Below are 11,967 nucleotides of genomic sequence, written 5' to 3'. Positions count from 1 at the left end.
GTACCATGTTTTAAATATGATGTTGGAAATGTCCGGAGTTCTGTACTTTGAGACAGAGCATTAAAAATAACAGACACATACTCCCAGGTCCTGCTTAAGTCATCTCATGGCAGATTGCAACCTTTTAATTTAATAATGCAGTGTTCAAAGTTTCTGCTAATTCCTGCTGTGCATTAGGAGCCGTCGCGTGTTGGAATGGGATGCGGGTGTTGGAAACACAGCGCCCAATCCTACCGATGCTGCAGCGCCCGGAGGGCTCCGTGGGCGACGTTGGGCTGATGGCTTGGCCAAAGGGCTGCGGGGAGGAGTAAAGGCTGCAGGATCTGCCCCGAAGCTTGTAAGTCAAACCCAACAGAAGGGAAGAAATCCATAATGGTGATTAATGATTGCATGTCCCCTCAATGCTTAGTCACAACGGGTGATATATAAAGGATACAGTGGGAAGCTGTCAAACCCAGAACTTGAATGAGCGGTGAGACTGGATCATCTGAAGCGTATAATGAAGCACACTTTCATTCTCTCTCACCCTTTAAAAACATATGTTTTGAGGCTCTGCTTACAAATACTCACACCCTTGTTTTCCTTATTTTGTCCCACATTACCAGTGCCATCCGTGGCAGTTGGGCTTCTCTCGGCACAAAATCTAAGTGCTTGGTGTAAATCTTTGAGGTGTAAATCTAGACTGAGGTCTGGATTTGTGTGCTACATCATGACAGTGCGATGGGAAAGATGTATTTCCATTAGCTATGGGTTGGATGATCCCAGTTCTGCCACAGTCATTGCTTTTATTCTGTAAAACTCCACTGCTTGCAGTCTCCCAGTCTCCCAAGGTGGAAATACATATGGGATATATGGGCCTTTAAAGCATACTGTATGGTTACATGTTGTTTGTTTCTCAGAGTCCTGGTAATATGGACAGACTCAGTGTGCTATCTAAAAAATATATATATATATATTTGTAAATTATGGTGAGCTGAAATCTTGCTGGTCCCATTTAATTAAAATCTGTGTGAAACTAGATATCCCACAATATTGGGTTGTTCTGTTTGTACTGAACCCCTCCTGGGAGCTCATCTGATCTCAGTGGAAGTCTCTGGGAACCCCAGTATGTAACTGGTTCCTCTTTAGCTCTCCCAAAGCTCATTGGGACAGATTATTTCTGTAGGCACGCATGCTCTCACACAGACACACACACGCTCTGTAGCAGCCCCGTAGCAAATTCCCTGAGACCACGTTGGCTCTCGAAGATGACTCAGTATTTCTGGAAAGCCGTGAAGAACTGGGATTTGCCGCAGACCTCTTTTTCCATCGGGTTCCTTCCACCGTAGAGGGTACACAGGGAAACCCAAGGGTCTGTAAGCATTGCTGAAGCAGTGGCAAGGCTGTGCGTGCTCACGTAGCTAACATATCGCAGCAGAGGTATGTGGGAGAGGGGAAAAACAGCCCTCCCCTTCAACTATCGCATAAATATTCAGGGGATTTCCTCTAGTAACTCCCTTTGATACTCATGAAGTTGATACATGCTAGTCCGACATGCTCGGCTGAACAATAGGCACCAATTCCCTGTTAACAGCCAGTCTGCTTCTGCTCTCCTTGAAGTCAATGGGAGTTTTGTCATTGACTTAAGTGGGAGCAGGTTGGGTCGGCTGCTTTTTCAAAATTTAGATTGGATGTGCACCAGATGCTGAGTAAATTGCTCTAGGAATGGGTTGGAAACCCCGGAATGTTAGCAGTGGAGGTAGGCATAGTGAAACTCTTCATCCCTGAAGATGTATGTACACGAGAGAGAGGGATGGTAGCTAGTGTTCACGCTTTTGTCCTATTAATAGCAATATTTTTCATGACATGATTATATAGGGATTAACACTCCCTTTTTTTCACCAGACTGAGTTTGGAGTTTTAAAATAAATTCTGTGCATCTTTAAGCATGTGGTCCCTTCCTGGCTGGCTGGAGGAGTTCATCTGTCTTGGCTGGGGTTTTCTGTGCTCTTCTCCCACATCCAGAGAGCTGACATGAATTTCCATTGTAACCAGCTCCTGCAATATTACCACGAGATCCCCGATAATGCTTGAATGGACCAGTTAGGTCCATTAAAAGAGAACTGATGAGTTCAGATCACATCACAGGTGCTCTCTGGAGCTTAAAAAAGTCACTTGTGATTCAAAACCAAAGTACAACAAGTTAAACATGAAAACATAATGACTGGCCTTGTATCTCCTTTGTCATGAGGATAATCCCATTGAACTTAATGAGTAACATAGGCTGAGTTTGTCAGCACAGGTCTGAGTATATGAACATGCCATTGACTCTGGCTGAAAAAATGAACCAGAGACATTGACACCGTCTCTGGGCCATGGCTCCAGGGAAGGGGGACAGTCCTTCCAAGCAGGCAATACAGGACATTTCCTCTGACGGCACTCTGGATCCACAGATGTTTGTGCACGATACGATGCCACTGAACCAGCTGGTGCATTGGATAGTACTGCATTCGTTAAAGGAGTCTCTGGGCAGATAAAATTTGAAGGGAACACATTTAGGTAGGCAAAGGGAAGCAAGCAAGCAAGCAAGGAAGCGGTTTCTTGCACAAGGTTACTTGCTATACCTACCTTAAGAGGGCATGAAATGCACACAAATGCACAATGCGTTTTTATTCTTAAGCAGGTTATGAAACAGTGGTTGAGTCAAGTGTCCCTGTTTTGGGGCTTGGGGCACACCGTATCAGGGTGGTGCAGTAAAATCCCAGGCTTTCCTCTGCTTGAGGCTGCTTGAGGTGGGACAAGTTTCATCCTGGTGGGCACACAGGTATGTGATACTGAGACTCCCTGCCCCCCGTTCCTGTTGACTTCAGCAGGCAGCCAGAAGACTCAGGATCTCAGAGGAGCTGCTCAACACCTAGAAGGGCTGATCATTAAAAAAACATTATAAATCTCTGAATGGTTTATGGTTTATGAGGGAAATAGCAATTGATTCCTCAGTGGTGCCATTACTCTCCACTATTGCTATCATTCAAAAGGCAATAATGTTGGTTATTTACCTTCAATTAAAATATCTAGTTAGTTGTGATGTCATTTAAAATAGCACTATAATGTGTTTAGTGCTCCCTTATCAAACACCATAGATAAACTCCTCTTGGCAACAGGGGATAGTGATATGAAATGAAAAATTGGGTGGAGGAGTGAGATGAAGGAAAGAACATGTAAATCTCTTATTGGATTATTATTCCTACATGCCTCTGTATCCTTGGACACCGGGCTGGAGGTGAGGCTGCGGGCTTCTTTGCAGTGACACCCCATGGGTCCTCCAAATGGGTCAGGGAAGATCCATCAGGCGTTCAGGGAGCACAGAGAAGTCACCTCAGTCTGCAGACCACCAACAGACCGCAATCCATCAGTCTTCTGGTACCACTCCTCACCAGGGATGATTCCTCACCAGAGCTTTTCCAAACTCTTCTTCACTCAAACCTTTTCCCCAAATAGTGCAAGTCCTCTTCAGTGCTGTTGTCCCTGTCTTCTGCAAATCCAAACCCTAAATACCAGTCACATGCCGCACTTAACGTGATGGGGTTTTTTCTCATTCTCTGGTTGAGGTCATGATACAATTTTCTGTTTAGTGAGAAAACCTAAGAGATTCTCAAGACCTTCACCTCCCCATTGCCCTCTGTGCATGAAGTTTAATATAAAATAAAAAGAAAAGCATATGTTGATTGCTCGCTACAGCTCTTCACAGGCAAAAGGGAGTTTTTAATTTATTTTTTTCATGTTCACGCGGTTGTCCAATTTAGAGCATCCTTCTAATGCCAGGAGTGTGCTCCTACCCACCTCTTTATGCTCTCCTTCAGCTTCGTATGGTACAAAAAATCATGTGACACCAAACATTTTGGAAAGATGAGGAACAGATTAAAAAAACCCCAAAACTTCTCCATGGCTTGATGCTTATGTAAGCTCTTTTTTACACAAACATGCAAATGAATGCATAAAGAAATATTTCACCTCAGTTAGGGGAGAGAACCAAAAAAGGCTGTAACAGGGTTAGTATCTGCAAGAGCTTTTCTTTTCTTTTTTTGAAAAAAAGTGAATTTGTGCAACCCCACCTTCTCCCTCTGAGAGGCTGCGGCAGCAGGCAACACTGGTATGTCACTGACAGACGCCCTGGCATTTGCCTGGTGGCCGAAGGCGAATGTCACTTCAGAAGGTTGCTTTGTTCAGGTGACCAGAAAAACACTGGGTGTGTTGGGTAATGTCAGATTTCTGTGTTGACTAAAGCAAGCTTGTAGCAAGAAAGATAACTCATGTTTGACAGCCCTCTGCAGTGTGGTCCAAATATAAGCAATCAAGATGCTGATTCTGGGGAAGGGGAAAATAATCTCGGAGTATTGGGAGCAGTTTCCTGAGGAGCACTCCATTAAACCGAGTTACATAGTAACAGATTGAATTTGGACTCTTAACTTCTTTAATTTCATTTTGCGTAGATTTAGATCAGATTTATGTGCAGTGTCGTGCCCTTTGTTTCTAGACAGAAATCCTCAGTCAATCTGCCTGAAAACTGATGGTATGATACCGCCTCGTATTATTTTCATGTTGGTTTCAAGTTGGCATTAAGAGCTCTATAATCACACAAATAATGCAGCCTACAGGGGCAATGAGCAAATCGACCTAAATTAAATAAGTATCTGGATGTGTACATGCTCATCTGCATATGTTATCATTACACCAATGATACTGGTATTTATTTCCAGGGGACCTGAAGAGCTTCATCAGCAAAAGCAGCCTAAGTTCAATCCACAAAAAAAACCCTGCAGAAACAATAGCAATACGACATTTTACAGTTTGAAAGCTAATATTAACACATTTGTTATTTATTTTACAGTTTGAAAGCTGATATAACACATTTGTATATAATGAGTGTTTTAAAGAACTGTTCAAATCTTTGGGGGTTATCTTTTTAATCTTTATTTATCTATTTATGTATTTATTGTAAATTAAGAGAAGACATCACCTCTCTCTCCCTGACTGTGAAGACAGCCTTTCCCACAGCAAAGGGACATCCAAGGGTAGACAGAAAGACCTTTGCTTCCTCTGCATTGCTGGAAATGCATCCATGTTTTCCGTAACTGCAGTCGGTTCTCAAAGTACTTTTATGGGTCAGCGTCACTTTCAGCTATCACCTGCTTGCCAAATACTAATTTACGATTCTGCATTTTGCTTCATGCTAGTGACAGCCTGACCAGTATTTAAAGCACTATAGAAAATGCTGTTTGTTGATTTGGCTCAAGTCACATTGGCGTCATTGCGGGGAACAGAAGTCAGAAAGAACTAGAAATTCAAGTCTGGTGGTCGTGTGTGTGGAGGGGAAGCTGCTCAATGTATCTCCAAATCCCCTGACCACAGCTGTTTATGGGCCATGCCATGCACTTCCAATGCATGCAGCATTCTGTAACCTTATTATCTATTTATTTACCTGCCATAGAGTTCCTGTTGCCATAACACGAGGCTCTACCAAGGGCTTATCGACAGAAGCAAAAGGCTCTTTCTCATTCTGGTCTTCCATCCTGCAGAAGAAATAGGAGAACAGTAGAGGATTATTTATAGGATTATAGCACCATTTTAATTTGCTTCTGTACTCGTGTGTGTTTGAAAAAGCGGTCTGCTAAAAAGATGAGTTTTGGTGGTAGGATGCTTTCTGCGGTCATTCCTTATAGCCTGCACAGCTTCTGAGAAAGTTGTCACTTAAGAAAACAAGAGCCCTCAGCTTTCATTGACAGAAACCAGTGTTTGCAGGATTTCATGTTTAGAGAGCAAGAAAAAAACCCAATGACAGGTAATGTCTCCTTTAGGCAGACAGGGTCACACTGATGACTTTTAATTCCAGCAACTGTATATACTAAAATGACCTTATATGCTTATTAGGACAACACCTAATGAAAACCACTGCGTAGCACCGTGAATTTAAATCAAGATATACATTGCAGGGTGCAAATGTCTGGAGATGCAGAAAAAAGAAAGATGGATGTAAGAAGAATATAGGACAATGATCCATGAACTGCAATTCTTCACAGTTAAATATATTCTGTTACTTACTAATTTTCCCCTACAAGAAGTGGGAATGAATGATATTTTCCATTTTAGAGTAATTGCATAGCAATTCTTCATGTTTTCGCTTCTTGTGCAGGGGGTAAGTCATGCAAAACTATTTTAAAGACATATTCAACATTGCTGTTAAAAATGCTTCAACATGCAAATTTTCTTACAATTTTGACTTCGTTTTCCTAAAGCTAAATGATGTGCATATATAAGAATATTTTGGGTAATCACACAGCTTATGCAAAGTAACTATTTCAAGTTGTCTTCCATCCCAGTATGTTTCCACATACTTACCTTGAAGTGTTAATGACATTTATTTGGGTAATTTTTACTCCACTAACATGCTCTTTCAACACTTTAAAGCACCGATACATTTTACTCAAGCAAATGTCTTAATTTACCTCAATGGAGAAATCGACTTGAAAAGCAGCACAAATCCTTGCTTATATAGAAAGTTTGTCTTGAAGTTAATGAGCTTATTTGCCTGAGTAAGGATGTGGGTATAAGGGCTGCTCAAGTGAGCAGAAGTTTCACCACTGGATACAAAGTCATTAGCTTATTTCAGACCAGCCTCTTGCAATAGTTACTCTACATCCAGTGCCTGAGAACTGATTCTCAAAAAACTTGTTTTTTAAAATGTGGAAATACAAATGAGTAAGAAAATTTGAAATTTTATATACAAAAGTTTGATTAAAAGACATTGTGGTTAGTGGTGATGGCTATGCAAAGTAAGTTTTTGGTCCCCACTGCGTTGTATCCAGTGTCTGTTGCAGTCTTTTTTTTCCACTGGGAGTAAGAGACTCCTTATAGACATAAAGAGCTTTCTTTTGCCTCCAGGAACTCCTGAATACACACAACGCATCAATCTTCCTTGCAGTATGGTATGAATTATTATTAGAAATACATTAATAGAATATTATGTATTTTTAATCTTAGCATGAGGCATAATTTATTTACAGCCTTGCATCTCAGCTTCTCCTTTTTGTTTTTTTTCTCCCTGTCCCCTCTGGATTTCCTTTCTTCTGAATGCTCTTACACTTGCAGCATCAGGATTCTCCATGGTCTTTAATGTTTCAGTAAGGTGGCAGTCTCTCCTTTCACTCTTTAGGGTACTGTTTCATCCTGATGTGCTGAAAGATGCAGGCTTTTACCTCTGCATCTGACAAAAGGTACTCCATGGAGCATGTGAGTAAGGAAGGGTGTGTGTGTCTGTCTCCGTGTGTGTGTCCTCCTTCCCCCTTTGCTGGAAGACTTGGTTGCTGTAGACAGGGACTGAGGTAGTTACAGCCCATTAAAAACTATGCCAGGTGAAACTTAAACTGGCATTGCATAAACAGGACACACAATGGGAAGGCACTGGATAAAACATTTATTTTCAGTTGTTATTGATGACCTTTCAGAAGTTGCTCGTGGCTCTACTTTGGCCTGTCACTTGTGAGCTAAAGGGTCATCAATAACTTATGGAAATAAATGTCTTATTGATAGTCTGGCTACTGCAAGTCCACTATATTGTCTCTCACACAGAGACACACAGGCACAGAAAATACAAATCACAGAGAAAGCACTTTTGGTATTAGCCTCTGTCCTTTTATCTTTAGAAAAATGTGGCTTTCTAGATTTTGTTTCCTTTCCATCTTTCTTCTGCTTCCTTCTTTCTTCCTTTTCTTTCCCTTTCCCTTCTTACTTTTCTTTCTCTTTCTTTCTCTGCTTTTCCTCTGTTTTGCTTTCTCTCTTTTTCCCCCTTTTTCTTTCATCTTCTATTTCTGGTATTTCATAAAGATATGCCCCTAATTTATTTATAAGGGTAAGTCTCCAGAACAAGGTAGCATTACTAAGCTGGCTTGCCAGTTCCTCTATACACATGAGTACATTCATAATTGATGAAATGTTCTATAGTGTTGTGGCTAGAGTAAACTTAAGGTCAAATCTCTGGGAAAGCAAATCTTGCCATTATTCCTGATGAGAAATAAATACGTGCAGGAACTAAAAAGTGCGGAGCTGAAAGGGAATAAAACTGAATGTATAAGGGCATTTTGAACAATTCATTCCAAAGTGAAAGTGCTTTTTCTTAGTTTTTCTTCATTGCCTTGATCTTCCTAAAACTGTTGTTGGGGCAGGTTAATGACTGACCTTTGAGGGAACCACATACCAGCCTTTGTTCCCTAGCAGTCAGGATCTTGCAGGGGCTTGAAACCTTTGAGGGAGAGAATAGGATTAAACTGCTGTATGAGGTCCAGCGCAGGTGATGATCAATGGGAGCGGAGGAGCCAGTTTCTCAGGACGCTCTCTCCCTTCCCCCACCAGCTGGAATTTATTTCTTCTACTGCAAAGTTACCTGATGGAGATGGCTGACTGTCGATGGTTCTGATTAATTTCCCTTAAGCAGTCATCAAAAGCAGGCGGTGTTAAAATCCCAGCAAGATTTTAAAGGTTACAAGTCACTTAGATTTAAACATCATATCGAGTAGTTACAATTGGAAAGACTTAACTCACGCTAAAACCATACGTACATAAACTCAGCTTGTTTGCACCCTCCCATTTCCAAAGTGTCCAGCAAACCAGAGAAAGGGGAGTGTTTGATCCCGCCACATGCGTGTGGACTAGCCGACCTCCATTAAATCAGCGTTTGCAGGGTGAGCCCTTCACACGTGCCTGTCCTCGCGCCCAGCTGTACACCCATGACCAGTGCCATCGGTCTGCCACAAGGCAGGGGCCCTTCACCTGCCGACTTTTGCAGGGGGTTAGCTATTGCCTTGCTTGATATCTGCACCGCTTGAACTGATTTAAAAGTCCATCCTCAGGGTTAGGGCTGAACTGCTGGCGGGATGCACGGGTCCCCTTGCCATCATTCCTCCTCCCCAGCCCCCTGGTCCATGGCCGGCCCTGGGGGGTCCCTGCATCCCATCCTCCCAGGATGCTTTGCCCACCCCAGCCCTGTGTCGAGATGCTGCTGCTCCCCACATGCCTCCTCTCACACTGCTGCTCGTGCTCCTTGGGGTGGCTGCACCTTTGCTGTGTGTGGCAAGGTTTGGGCAGAGGGTCTGCAAGCTGATGGGTGACATTTCAGCAAGTTTCTGCTGCCTTCAAGGCTTCTGTATGACTGCAAGCAGTTGTAATTATTCCTAAAGGTTTGGTCTCCACCTCCTTTTTTTCCCTGAGAACTTACGCACCAAACCAATTTATTAACAGGAGAATTAAAATAAGCAGAATTACAAAGAAAATCATTGCAGACGTCCCACCCGCCTGGATGCTAACAGCTACTCAGCAAATGCTAAGTGAAATAAAACACAAACCTGTGCAATTAATTGAAGTCACTCTAAGATTTTACTGGTAAAGGAACCTCATGTCAGATCTCCTCCTCCTCAGCCTGGAAGAGCTCCCATGCACGCAGGCTCTGAGGCCCACAGCTAGAGGTGCTGCGCAATGAAGAAGAGATAAAATACAGAGGAGCTGCAGTTTCTGGCAGACGGGGGGGCATTTCATTCACTGCAAAAAACCTGCACTCTGCAGTGCTTTAATGTCTTTGCTGAGAGAAATTTGTATTTAAACCCAACCTGCCTCTCCTGCTGGGTCACAAAGCAGCTACACTGGCTTTTGCCGAGTGGTCTTTGTCCTGAGCCCACTGAAACAAATGTAAAGAGTGGATCTATGTAAGTAACAGCCTACATGCAGGAACAACCTGCTTTTCCCACCCTGAGCCCACGCCGCTCCATGAGGGATGCATCCCCCTCATGAAGAAACGCAGCGGGAATGCGGTGAAGAATTCCATACGGGAACCGCTCACTGCAAGGAGGTTGCACTGCAACCGGCTGAATTGCCAGTACGGTCAGGTACCGCGCGGTGTGGGAATCTCCTTGCTGAAAGCAGTGGGAAACTTGGAGGCTGAATGCGGGAAGTTGGGAGCGCTGGCAGGGATCGCGGACCGCGCTGGAGCGCAGTGAAAAGCCCCTGTTCCCGCAGGAAAGCGCTTTTCTAAAGTGCCCGCAAATGAATTGAGGATGGAAACAGAGGCACCGCCACTCCAACAATGGAGCTGGCAAGGCCCGGGCCAGGGCAGCCGGCCCCCGGGGCTAGCGGGGGCCAAGTGGCAACGAGCCGTGGCGACAGCCCCCGCGGAAATGCCACCGTCCCCCGCGGCGGGGACAGGGCGCTGCGGGGGGAGCCATCAGTCCCCAGCCCCGGCATCGGGCATGCGGGGAGCCCCCGCGCAGCCACACGACCCCCGATGCCGGGGCTGGGGGCCGATGGCTCCCCCCTTCCCGCCCCCCCCCCCCCGCCGACGCCGTGGGCCGGGCGGCCCAGACTGGCCGGCGCCGGGGGCGTGACGTCACCCGCTCCCTGGCGCCGCCGGGACGGTTGCCGTGGCAACGCGGACGCCAAATCCTGCGGGCGCTGCGCTGCGCTCCCCGCCGCCCGCCCCGCATCCCACCCCCCATCCATCTCCCCGCGCCTTTGCCCCGGGTAAAGCCCCGAGCTCAGGGCCGTGGGGGTAAACCCACCCCGGCTGCCGTGAGGGGTGTCCCGGGAAGCGAACACTGGCGAAATGCGATTCACCGGGCCGGGAAGAGGGGGGATGCCCCGGGTGGGCTTCTAGCCCATGGGCTAGGGAAAGGTGCTAGGTTTTGCTGGGGGTGCTCTGCTGTGGGGCCCGCCTCCCTGATAGCTGGAGATATCGCGTTAAATAGCTGGGTGCTGGGGGGTGGTGGTTAACAGCCTGGCAGAGTGCCCCTGGGCACAGCAGGGGGTGCGGAGGGGCTCAGCGGGGGTCACCCCTGCGCCAGCATCTGTAGGACTCGGGGGTTAAAGGACTTTCTGGCTCACGGGTGGGTATTTAATACATTTCCATGGATATCCATTAATAAATAGCCATGGACCTTTCTGTGCAAATACTTCTGTGCTCTTGTGAGTCTGTGGCACCTGGTGGCAATGAGTTCCACTGGTGTTTTATGGACAAAACATTTATTTCAATTGTTCAAGAAATCCATCAGCTGATAATTAGAACTGGCACCTCCTAATTCCTGTGTTAGGAGAGAGTGAGTAACTTCCATATTCACCTTTTTGACACAATTACTAATTTTGCTGTTCTCTGCCATATTCTCCCTAGAATTTTTTATTATAATTATTATTATTTTTAATTTTTGTGCTGGAGAAAATATGTTCCTTTAATCGCTCCCATATGGACTCCATTCTGACTGATCATCCTGCTCGTCTCTGCACCTCTGTAGTTGTGTGATACCCTTTTTGAGATGGTGGGAGAAGGATTTCATGGAAACAGCATATGAGACTGCTGTGTGCTAAGCACTTTTGAAAACTGCTTTCTCTTTAGCTGCCCAAGCATGAACATTTTTTACCCAAGTATTGTTGTCAAGTACACGAAAATCTGATACTGAAGGTTTTGAAAGTTTTAAAGCTATAGGCTTTCTAAACTCATCTGAGAAACTTAAAATGCGTGAAGTCTCTGCAAGACCTAGGGCTGATGTCAAACTTTGCGAATAACCCTTTTTATTGCTCAAAAAGATACGTTTATATATTTAATGTCCATAATGAATACTTTTGAAGTCTCAGTTGACTGAAACTTGAAGTAAAAGCACCAGGAGACAAAGAAAAGGAGCCTATAGTATAACATTAAAAAGTCTTGTGACTTTTTAAGCCAATCCTGTGATATTTTTTTTTTTTTTTAATATGGTTTAAAAACTTCTCATGCTTCAGTTTGGTATTACTGCAGTTTGGTTCCGTGTGACTTTCCAAAGTCCCAAAGGAGTACTGAGTCAAATGAGGGATTAGGGTGAGAGAGCTTCCCGGTTCTCTGTACAGCCCTCTGGCAGGTAGCTCACAACACATCCTTTGGGAATTAATAGGATCATAGAATCATTTAGGTTGGAAAAG

At 44.6% G+C, this 11,967-nt stretch overlaps 1 long non-coding RNA gene across 1 annotated transcript; it reads right to left on the bottom strand.

Moving 5' to 3' along the window:
* Positions 1–1,546: 1,546 nt before the first annotated feature.
* Positions 1,547–9,480, bottom strand: LOC119145044. Its single transcript, XR_005103280.1, has 3 exons — positions 9,375–9,480; positions 5,459–5,549; positions 1,547–2,902 (listed from the first exon to the last, which is right to left on the bottom strand). It is a non-coding gene; the product is annotated as an uncharacterized LOC119145044 (long non-coding RNA).
* Between the last annotated feature and the right edge of the window lie 2,487 nt (positions 9,481–11,967).

Source organism: Falco rusticolus, chromosome 3, assembly GCF_015220075.1.
Source record: "Falco rusticolus isolate bFalRus1 chromosome 3, bFalRus1.pri, whole genome shotgun sequence".
Classification (NCBI taxonomy): Eukaryota; Metazoa; Chordata; class Aves; order Falconiformes; family Falconidae; genus Falco; species Falco rusticolus.
This window is presented reverse-complemented; position numbering and strand designations above follow the sequence as displayed.